Genomic DNA, 12538 nt, shown 5'->3' with positions numbered 1-12538 from the left:
TACTGGGGCCTTGTGCCCCTCTAACTACACGGCCTTGTGCCCTTCTGACTATGGGCTCTGAGCCCGACTCACTAGGGCCTTGTGCCCTTATAATTCCCTACCTATACCTATCTGTGCCAGGGCCTAACTGCACAGAGTATACTTACCTGCTCCATGCAGGATACTCAATTTGTCCCCGACGTCTTCTCTGGGTCTTCCAGACCCTCCAGCCAACCGCGCCTCTTTTTCTCTTCGGCGCGGAGCTCTCTGCAGTCTTCTGGGCGGGGGCACTCTCAGCCCCTACAAGGCTCCTCGCCAGCGTCTCTGGTGCTGTCTTCTTGTGGCAGGGTAGCTCCTTGCCCTTACAAGGGTACCCTGCCAGTTCCACCGGCGTTTTCGTTCTTCTTTACACTGGTCGTCCCACAACGCCCTCTTCTAACTGCTTGCGCGCTGACATAAGTCGGCGCCACCACGAGTGCTTATTTTCTCGCCGCAGCGCCAAAAATTCAAATGGCCGGAGGTGAGCCAGGATTGGCTCACTCATCCGGCCGCCGATTGGCCAGCAGGGGAAAGTGAGCCCTGATTGGCTCACTTGCCCACTGTGGCCGGGCACTGCGGAGAAGGAGAAATACTCACCGGCACTGGAACGCAGGAATGGTGAGTAGATTTTCTTCTCTTCTGTTTTTGCCCTCTTCACGGGCACTTCAATGGGGCACATCTTCGCCCTCTTCCAGGGAACGACAGTGGGGCACATCTCCACAATAGTGCCACAAGTGCTGTACAGATATTTGTAAATTAAAGAAATTATATACATATTATATGTGTATGGTTATATAATGTGTGCAAATATTTATAAAGTGCATCCTTTAAATTACAGAAATTATGTACACTTGCCCAATGACCAATTCTTGCTCTCCTGATGATGTGATGCTTAGTTCCCCTTTTATTTAAGTACCTGATTCACTGTGACATCGCCACGCACAAGGCCAGACTTAGGGCCACATGGGCCTTGAGCTGAAAATTGCGAAGTGCCTTTTGTGAGCAACACCATGAGTCTGGAGGGGGTGTGGTCAGTATGTGGGAGAGCATGGGTAACTCCTCCTTCCAACTACCTCCATCTCCCTCTATTCTTCCCTTACATAGTGCACGCACCACTAACTACTTCGCATAGCAATTAAGGACAGTGAAGGATGTAGATACCTCCCAACTAACTCTTCCTGGCTGAGCAGGACAGTCGCCCAAATCTGGACTATACTGATGGAATCATGACATTTGAGAAGTAAAATTATGTTATTTTACTGATCATGAACGGCAACAAAACAGAAACTGCATATAAAGGGTATCGATAAATACAGACAAGAGAGTGAATATAAAAATGGTATGAATCAAATTTGTGAGCAGTAAATTATGTCAATATAGACAGAAGACTGCTGCTTGCATCCTTAGGGAAAAATAACAGTATTTATACTTAGGCTTACTAACCGAGTCTTGCACCCCAGGCTAACATTCGCAGCCAGCCCCTGGTACGGGGGTAACCTTTATTAGTTCAACAGCATAATACACAATACAGTACAATGTGTTTGTTTTTTTTGTTTTATTTACAAATTTTCATTCTGCTAGGTAGGTGTGTACAGAATAAAAAAGGAGGTGGTGGGAGGATAAAGTGGAGTATTAATATGGGGATTTATAGGAATGGATAGAACCTATATCAGCTCCACCATCTCAATGATCCTGTAGTCTGCCATGCACGATATAAATAAAAACACAAAAACCATACAAAAGAAAGCAGGTGTATTTTTATTCATAGTGACTGCCATGCAATCCAGAGTCCATCCTAGTTACAGTAACTGTAAAGTGTATTGTGGGTTATTCGCAGCTTATTAATAACAGCACCCTGGCTCTTGGAGTTGTCAAGAAGTCAAGGGGACAAATGTTTCAAGGTCCGATTTTTTTTTTTAAAATCCAGCGATTTTTCTCATGAGCGTTGAAACTCGCTGATGTGTGAACCTGAGATTTTATGTAAAATCGCCAAAGATGCGTTTCTGTCAAAATCGCCATTTCCAAAATCGATAGAGATCAAAGTCCCGACTGTTTGCCACTCTAGCTATAGAAGTCTCAAATGTATGAAGCTGCGATTGAGCGACCTCTCCCGAGTTTGCTTTTAAAATCGCTAAATGCAACACGCTGCCTCCTAGCTGCATGATTAGTAAACACATCACTGTTACACTGTCTATACAGCCAGAGGTTCGGCAGCTGTCAAAAGTGTAAAAATAGATAAATGTAAGAAGAAAAATGTAGGTGCCCCGCCCAACCACTATTAACCCTACGCTGCCAGCCTATTGCTGGTTGCATGAAAATCGGGGGAAAATTGGCACGGGGTCCCCCCGATTTTCACTCAGCCAGCACTAGGCAAACCAGCCAGGGTGGGTGGCACTATAGTGAGGAACACGCGGCAGGGGTCCCCCTGCCATAATGACATACCAGCCCCAAGCTGTTCACCCTCCTATAGGAACACCCAGCCCAGTGCTGAAAGCACTAGGGCTCTTCCTACATCCCTGTGCGGTGGGTGTAGGGTAATATCAGTGAAAATAACGTTAAAAAAACAAGCAGACGCCATTTTGTTTTGTGGAACTACAAGTCCAAGCCAGTCTGTGCGCCATAAACAGTATGGGCATGCTAATGCTTGTATAACTACAAGCACCAGCATACCCATGGCAGCCAGGGCATGCTGGCACTTGGAGAACCACAAGTGCCAATATACCCTGACACCCATGGCTGGCTAAGACCTGTAGTACCACAAAACAAAATGTTTACAAAACCACAACTCCCTGTTTAAAACCACAGCATTTTATTAAAAATAATAAAACCCCAATAAATACACTAAACACCCTCATTCATACCACATAAATTTATTAAAAATAGACCCCCCCATATACTTCTGAATTCTTCATCTGTTGTCAGCAGCTTTTAATTTGAAAATGCTTGTAAACCACATACCAAATAATTTGTATTCCAAATGTCCCTGCTTGTAAATATCTTCTGTTTTTCTGGCCAGAAGGGCCCCTATATTTGTAATCCAAACCGGAACATGCTTGGTTTAAAAAAAATAAGTTTTATGGGCAGTAGTGGACAACAGGGGGTGCAGGAGGTATGGCCAGAAGTCAGGGGTTTTGTGTTGCCACGTTATTGACCATTCCTTTAAATCATTTTGTTTACCCCCTAAGGTGTTTCATTGTGTTCTCTATGAGGGCCTCTCCCTTTATATAATAACTCTCCTGGCTGCTACCACTGGGTAGCCAATGCTATACAGTTAGTGGACATTAAAGAGAAAAACATATCAGGTTATTTCTGCGACAGATAGTGAAAGGGATGGTAGAAATCAGCGAGAAGAAGGCCGAAGCTTAAGAAAACAGGGAAAATAGGGCTAGCGAAGCAGGCCAAGAGGTACAGAGGGTGATGGAATAGTAGAAGGAGCACACAAGGAAAGAGGGCCCTGCTCATGAGTGCTTACATCCTAACGGGAAGGGGGAGACCCAAATAGTGCGGTACTAACTGGGGGGGCAGAGCCAGGACAAGGAAGTTAGGAGGAGGACTGATAGACTTGAATAAAGAAATGAGTCTTAAGGGCACGCTTGAAGCCTTTGAGAGAAGATGCTAACCTGATGGAACGTGGTAGATCGTTCCACAGTTGGGGAGAAGCCCGGGCAAAGTCCTGGAGACGGGAATGAGAAGAGGTGATCAGTGAGGCGGCGGTCAGAGGCAGAGCGGAGGGGGCGGCTAAGAGTGTAGGTAGAGATGAGATTGGAGATGTAGGGAGGGGAGGATTGATTAAGAGCTTTAAAGGTGAGGGTGAGGAGTTTAAATGTAATTCTGTAGGGCATGGGGAGCCAATGTAGTGACTGTTGGAGGGAGACTGCAGAGACAGCGCGGCGGGAGAGAAAATTGAGGCGGGCAGCAGCATTGAGGATAGACTTAAGAGGGTCAAGGCGAGAATCGGGTAGGCCAGAGAGAAGGTTACAGTAGTCAAGGCGAGAGATAACAAGCGAGTGAACAAGGGTTTTCGTAGCATCCGTGGTGAGAAAGGGTCGCATGTTAGATATTTTCCGAAGGTGGAAGTAGCAGGATTTTGAGAGGGACAGAATGTAAGGCTTGAATGAGAGGGAGCAATCAAGGATGACCCCAAGGCATCGGACTAGGGGGAATAACATGATCTTTGAAGGGCAGCAACTTATCTATAAAAGTACGTGAAAAATCACCAGATTTGGGGGGGGGGGGGCAACTGGTGAGCTTGTTCCACAGCAAAGTGGGGGGAGAAAGTCTCTCTACCGAATTCCTGAATAAGCCAGTTATCAAGAAAAGACTGAGGACAAGAGCCTTCAGCTTTTTGTGGGAGTCCAACAAACTGGAGGTTGTTTCTTGCCTCTGGAGTACCTGTGTGGTCATCCTCAATGGCGTCTCAACAGGAAGGGACCTGTCCCTGCTCTCATGGAAGACCTGACAGTAGATGACCAAACACAGTCACTCAGGCAGCTTGGGAACAGATGGGTAAGTGCGGCAGGCACAGAGGGGGAAACTGACACCGCAACTTACAGCCATAGCATCCTACAGCACACAAGAGAGGACACTGAAAGTATACAGTATGCAATCCAAACAGTAGTAACCTCATGTCATTGCAAATCTCTATTGACTTACAATAAACTTGTGTCATGAACAACAGCAGAGGGTCAACCAATATCTTTGTGTATGTCATTAATACAGGATGACACAAAGATGTTTAACACCCACTCTGTCTTATTGATCTCAGGGTTTTCTCTCAGATCCCTGATCTTGACAAGGGTCAACTAACAGAGCTTTGAAGATGGTTGGAAAGGGGTGTTCTTTTTCCAAAAAGTGTGGCATGTAATTGGTTGTTACCGCTTAAATAAATGCATAAATGCACATAATTCTAAAGAGTTTATTAATGTGCTCTCATCACTTTATATGTATGTTTTTTTACATAAATGAGATAAATAGCAGAATATAATTTCTGCCTATTATTTTACAACTAATGCAAATTTAGACATTTTCATATATGAACAATGCACATAAAATGCATAATCATAATGCTACATTATGGGCATACCAAGAAATTACTTTTCAACCAAGTGTTTAAGAAATCAGAGTACCCTTAATTTACTCAGCAGGAAGAGCCATGCCCAGAAATAGTGTGTTTTTAATGTAGGTAATGTTTCAGTGTAATGTCCCAATACAGATGTGCTCCAGAATTGGTTGCTCCCAAGGTTCTTTTTAGTACTCATGTGAATGCTATAGGAACTGTTAAGATTCTGGATTTTAGTTCTGAGTATTCTTAAACCCTTTAATTTAGTTCCCTGTTTCTTTCGCAATCTTTCGTCCTCTGGCCTGTATATTTAATCTGTTCCCCGTTTAAAGTGCTCTCCAAAAGTTGATCTCATTTCTGCACCTGCATAAACCAGTGATGTAAGTTCTGCTAAGGTTTCTGTGTAGTGAATCTCCTTGGAGTTTTCTGTTTCAGCTTTCTTTACATAACAATGCTAGATGAGTAATATTTAACACTTATATTGTAATTTAGTTCAGTCCATTTTTGTTGATATATTACTATTAAATTGGGCCAGAGTATTAACTCACTGTCATTGCTTTATAGAGATGTTTCCAAAGCCATTTTATGGTTTGAACCACTGGTAAAAAGAATGTGCAACCTATTTATTTACCCTGGCCGTGTGTGTGTACCTGTATTCTGTACTTGTGGGGACATTGACCTGTTTTCACACCAACACTGTGGTGACCTTGGACGTAGCGGGGACAACGTTGGTCAATGCCGATGTCCTTGCTAATATACTCGGCAACAAAATCTGAAAAGTTCCTGCGAGACACTGTTGTCAGACCAAAAGTGTGTGCCTTTTTGAGGTGGAGGGGACAGTGTGTCACTAGACCAGCAGCATTCACTGGACCAGCAGCATTCAACCATGTACGTGCTAGACGTGAAGGAGATTGCAGCTTTGCAGATGGGACAGCATCTCTTCAACCGGATCAGTTCAGATGTTTGGAGGCACAAGTACATCCATTAGAATCTTAGAGAAATGGGCAGGATACTGTTACATGCCAGAAGAGCCACCTCTTTGGAGAAGATTCCATTAAAATTTCTGCATGTAGTAGACAAGGTGAAGCTGGTAACTGGCTATGACCAACTGTAAAGCACTACGAAATTTGCTGTCACTATATAATTAAATGATGTTGTTGACGAGGAGACAGGTACATTAAATACACCCTTGCTGGAACTGAGGGTCGGGCATGCAAACGATTTTGAGCATTGTGGAGTGCCAAGCGATAATGGAGGGCTGCACTACTGTTATTGCAGATGTAACCTTCTTCAGGAAGATCTATGAGGCAAGATGGAATGAGTTCATCTCATCGGCTACCTTAAAAACTCTTAAGGAGTCAAAGTGGAACATGTCTCCGCTCTTAGCTTTCAATGAAGATGTGATAAAGTTGCACTTGTATCTTGATGAGAAACAGCAAGTGTGCCAAAGCAATTTATCCACTGAGCCTATACTTAACAACTGGGCATTGCTTGCGATAATCACCCTAGCACAGGTGATCTTAGTTAATCGAAGGAGTGAAGGGGAAGTTTCCACCATGCTGTTGACTACCTTCTCTTCAAGAGGCAATTCGGATCTCCACAAAGATGTTGCCCTAGTGCTTTTCAAGCTTGAGTAGACGCTCTGTCAGCACTTCACATGGATTTAAATCCAGGGAGAATGAGGCAGAAAAGTTCCAATCCTACTGTCAACAGAAAAGCAAGGCGTAATGGAACTTGGAAGAATATGGAGTGGCTTCCCAAAATGTCTGTATGTTTGCCAGAACAGCTGCCTTGCCACATTTCAGAGGCTCTGATTCCACATACCTTTTTGCCCATGAGTGTGGGACTAAAAATCCCCAAACACTGTCTTCCATGAAGCTCAGAAAGCACTCTTTCAAAGGTCCTTAACCTAAACAATATAATTGGATCAATTGACAGACATAATTGTCCGGACATCAGGATGCACTGCAGTATTACCGCCTCCCAATAGGTGCCCTTCAACTTGCCATGATCAGCAAACTTTTAATGGCTCTTGAGAGTGGTAGACTGGCTGATTTCAAAGACAAAAATTTGGAAGAAGTGGACATTGATCCAGACGGTAAGTTGGAAATCTTGTATCTGATGTATGGTTTTGACTTTTACCTCGGTCATTTGCATATGTTTCTTTTTAGAACTAGTCCAGCTACAGAGTGACAGGTTGGATGATGATTAATCCCCTGTAACAGTGAGAAAAGTGGTCAAGCATTCTGTCGACACTTCCCCATCAAATGGTAGACTGTGTAGGGACCCGGCAACATGGGACCAGTGCCCAGCTAAGGCTTCCACATGTCAGTGTAACACACAGTTTTGTTATGCAAAAGCAATTTGCCTTCTCTGTCATTCACAGCTTCGTAATGGACCACTCTGCTTCCTTTCGGGTTGTATAGAAGTGCTGAGAAACTCCTGGGACAGAGATGAGATCCAAGTGGATCCAAGCTGTGGAGAAGAAGCACATGATCAAGTTTATCCAAACATGGCGGCTGGCAAAACATGATTGTGTCGCATGCATCTTGGCTGAATCAACAACACTGAAAAATCAGAAATGGTTAGCTGTGAAATTAAACATAAAGAACCCTACAACAGCTGTAAAGAGAAATAGAATTTGTTGAAACCAAACACAGTGGTTGACCATGACTGTAACCCCCATGGGTAGGTGTTCATTTAAGGAGGTGTATAGATGTCAACAGATGGTTGAAATACATGAAACTTCCCCACCATGCAGTTTGAGTTAATAATTTGATCAAAGTCCAGCTGAAACTCTCAAGTGCTAACTCTGGTGACAAAGAGCTCCTACAAATACCCATATACCCCTTATGTGTCATGTACCAGACATGGGTCCTCACAATGCAATAAAAACAAGTATGGTTGTTTTTGTGAGTTGTGTGTGTGTGTGTGTGTGTGTGTATTAGTCAGTTGGAATGAGGGCTGAATACATGATAATGAAATGAATTGCTATCATGTGTCATGTTGCACAGCTTGCTCTCCTGCTCCAATATCCTCAGTTACCTCTGAGCTACTGGATGTCAGCTCTGCTCTGTTTTTGAGCAGAGCTACATTATTTCTAACAATTCTTCTATATGGCACAACTCTACTCCAAAAACAGCACTATTAGACAGTCTTAGTTGCCTTTTCTAGATCCCTAACACAATAGGGGTATTTATGAAAACTAGTGTAAGAAAAAAAGTGGCTTTGCAGATGGCAAACAACAATCAGATGCATGCTTTTATTTTCTAAACTGCACTAGAAAAATAGTACTTACAATCTTATTGGTTGTTATAACCAATGCCACCTTTTTTGCTTTCCACTATTTTTCGTATATGTCCCTAACAAAAAGCATTAAAAAGTATTGTCTCACAATGCACAAACTGTTCTGCTAATATACAAAATGATAATACCTTCATTACTGCTTGACCTGGACCAGGACCAGACTGTTAATATTCGCCTTGCTCACTAAACCCCTGACTCATACAATCTGATCCAATCCAGACATCTCAGGTATAACCACTAGCAAATTCCATTACAAAATTGACCTCTTCACCGATTAATCGTATTCAAGGAATTGTCAGAGATTGGTTAAATATCAGTATAAAAAGATAAATACGATAAATAACAAGTCAGAGGTGTTACTCTTTTATCTACCAGATCATCTGAAGAAGCTCCTTAAGTTGAACTTCGACTTCCAGTGGAAACTTGAGTCTTAAATATCTTGTGGTGTTAACGTAACTAAATCTTATGAACAGCCATATAAAGCCACCCACCACTATTTAATAACATTGAGTGAGATCTCTACCACTGGAAGAAACGTTAAATATCTTGGATAGTTAGAATTAACATGATAAAAATGAATGTTCTCCCCAGAGTCCTCTACTTTCTGTACCTGCCTGTAGCCAGCTAGGACAATTGACATACTCCAGTCAACATGGAACAAATTTATCTGGAAATCTACAAAAACTTTGCTAAACGAGAGAGCTCTTATCCAGAGCATCGGCAGTGGTAGGCCTAGGACTACTCTTATTCTTGGAAACTACAACACCATTGGTCTTAGTCAATTACTAGCATGGCACACTAAGACAAATGTCAAGCGCTGGGTTGATCTGGAGAATGAGCTGGTTGATAAGAGCTCATTGGAATTTATTCCCTGGCTCAAAAGAGTAGCACAGGCCGAACCCAGTCTTATCTATCCCACCTCTGAACGTAATACTGTCAATTTAGTACAGTCTCAAAGTGCAAAAAGCCCTTTAGCTTTAAAAAAAACATGTTTTTGCCAGCAAAGGGGCATTGGCAGAGCACTGGGTGTCATTCTGCCACCCTACCCTAGAGCTGGTAAGGCTCTGGGGGGGCCTGGGGTACTTTAGATAGGGGGGCCCCTATGATGTAACATGGTTATCATTTTAGACAAATACACAGGCAATACTGTGTGCACTACTGATAGGTGCTCGCAGCTCTGCCTTCACAAGCAGTACAGTATGAAGCGGGACATACCTCCTAACTGTCCTTGTAGTCAGACCAAATCCTGTTTAAGTGAGAAAGTCACCCAAATCCTGTGAACTTTTCACTGTCCGTTTGGGACAGTCTCAACAGAATTCTCAGTCTATCAGTTCACCACTTGTTGTTTGCTGCTATTTTGGCACATCCCCCTTTCCCACCAGGCCAAAGTGAAGGTATGATCTCTGAAGGGAATGATGCAGGGATAACTCGATTCCAACATATAGTGGGAGAATCATCATCATCATCATCAACCTTTATATAGCGCCAGCAAATTCCGTAGCGCTTTACAATTGGGAACAAACATTAATAAGACAATACTGGGTAATACATACAGACAGAGAGGTAAGAGAACCCTGCTCGCCAGCTTACAATCTATAGGATAGCCTCCACTATTGTTTGTGCAACTACAGGATAGGGTCATCTACCTAAAAAAAATATTTTTTTTTTACCAATACCTCCAAATTCATCACACCCCCCTTCACTTTCTTTTTTTCCTTTTTTATTATTATACGCTCCGTACTTTCCTGCAAAACATAGTCAATAATGTAATGGCTGTGGGGGAGTTGATCTGCACTTTAGCTTTTTTTATTGTAAGCAGTGTGAAAACAAAAGTAAATAAAGAGTAATATATATATATATATATATATATATATATATATATGTATATATATAAAATAACACCTACAGTCCCGATGGCGCCCTCTACAGCCACACAGGTCACAATCTCCAAAGGCCAGTAAGCTGTAACTTGTTGAGACTCCATGGTTGATGCACATTGTGGGTTTTTTTGTTTTGTTTTGAGTTTTGTTTTTTTTTTAAACTAAATCCCATATGTAACATAGAAATTCTATCGAGTAAACAGTCACAGTTAATATATACAGTAATACAAAATCATTGGTCTTTTCTTGGAAAAGCAAAGCAGACCAGATGGTGTATCTTAACTGAAAACAGATTTGTAACTTTGGGTGCAGAAATGAAGAAACATGCAAAAAATACTTTTCACTCAGTGACTGCTGAATGTAAACTGAGCTAATTTTTAGTTCATATCAGGGATGTATAGCCTTTGGCACTTTAGCTATTAACTATACAATTGCAGGATGAGGACTGCCAACATTCTATGTTTGAAAATAGGCACACATCCATGCCCCCTCCAAAAATTGGACATGGTGCATCACGTTTTGAGCTCCCAATCTTCCCCCAGTTCCTCTAAATACACCCCCTGCATTGCCTGTTCAACGCTGTTCTGCTGTGTGGTGAGTGGGACATACTTTCTAACTTTCCGGCAGTCAGAACATAAGTCCTAAATGTCGGGATAGGCCATTAGAATCAGGACTGCTCCTCCTACATTGGGACAGCTTTTAGATATCAGAGGTGTGTAACTACCATGGGTGTAGAGGATGTGACTCAGGGACTGTCTGGCAGACTTTATCCTGGACGGCAGGCACACAGCACTCGCCCATATATAGCGGCCCATCCTTAAAGGGTGGTTTGCGGTACAATATATATTTATTAATCTAAAAAAAGAGGCCATTTTATTGTTGCTTAACCCCTTTATTATAAATGTGATGAATCTTAAATAATGAAAATGAATAGTGCAACAAAAAACAAGCCTTACTTTATATTGCATTTTATTTTATATGTTCCTTCCCCCTACAGTACCTTTTTCTTACATACTTGGTTGATTATAATGGGGTATATATTTATCATATTATAGCAATAGATTATATAATATTGTTCTATTTCAGTACAGAACACGGGCTGAATTGTCAAAGTGCAAAAAGTCCTTTTGCTATAAAAAGCTGATGTTTTTGCCAGCAAAAGGGCTTGAGCAGAGCACTAGGTGTCAATCTCACACCCTATCCCAGTGCTGGATTAAGGCTCTGGGGGGCCTGGGCACTTAAGACAGGGTTGCACTTATGATGTAACATGGTTTTAGTTTTAGACAAATACACAAGCAATACTGTGTGCACTACGGTTAGGTGCACACAGATCTGCCTTCACAAGCAGTACAGTGTGAAGCAGGACATACCTCCTAACTGTCCTTGCAGTCAGACCAAATCCTGTCACAGTCACCCAAATTCGGGACTGCACCACCAGATTCAGGACACTTGGCAGACTGTCCTTCTCTCTCCTACCTGTTCTTGTCACTACCTGTGGCTACTGGTATATTTAACTCAGTTGCTGCTTGTCTGGATCCTGGAATGTTGGAGGCCCTGTTTGGGAAAAAACTGGGTACATGAAATTTAGAAAACTCCAGCCAGCCCCAGCGTTAAATCAATAGTATACACGTTCTATAAATAGGCCTTCCTTCAGCCTCACCATTAAAATAATAGTATTCACATTTGATAATTAGATCTCTTTCCCTCTAACCAGCCCAGACATTAAATTAATAGCACACACATTTAATAAATAGACCTATTTCCCTCCATTCTAACAGCCCCAGCAAAAATTAAATGGCATTTACATTTAAGAAATATAACTATTTCCTACAACCATCCCTGGCATTACATAATTCATATTCACATTTAACGAATAGCCCTCTTCCCCAAACTCAGCCCCCTATTCAATTAATAGCCCCAAACCACCACTGCATCAAGTTAAAGGTCCCATTACCTCATCTTAGATTAATAGGCCCCACTATTAAATTAAATAGTTCCACCATCACTCCACAAATAAATTAAAAGCACCCACCATTAAATAATTAGCTCCAGTCCACAGTCCACTGTTACATTAATAGCCTACCTCCCACCCAGCAATAAATTAATAGTATTTACGTTTAAAAAATATACCTATTTCTGGCAACCATCACGGCTATTAAATTATTGATATTCACATTTAATGCATAGACCTCAGTTTCCCCAAACAGCCCCACATTCAATTAATAGCTCACCACCTCAGCATTAAATTAAAGGTCAAATCACCCCATTTTAAGTT

This window comes from Mixophyes fleayi, chromosome 1 (genome assembly GCF_038048845.1).
Source record: "Mixophyes fleayi isolate aMixFle1 chromosome 1, aMixFle1.hap1, whole genome shotgun sequence".
In the NCBI taxonomy this organism is placed as follows: domain Eukaryota; kingdom Metazoa; phylum Chordata; class Amphibia; order Anura; family Limnodynastidae; genus Mixophyes; species Mixophyes fleayi.
The sequence above is the reverse complement of the archived record's forward strand: the minus strand, read 5'-3'. Positions refer to the sequence as shown.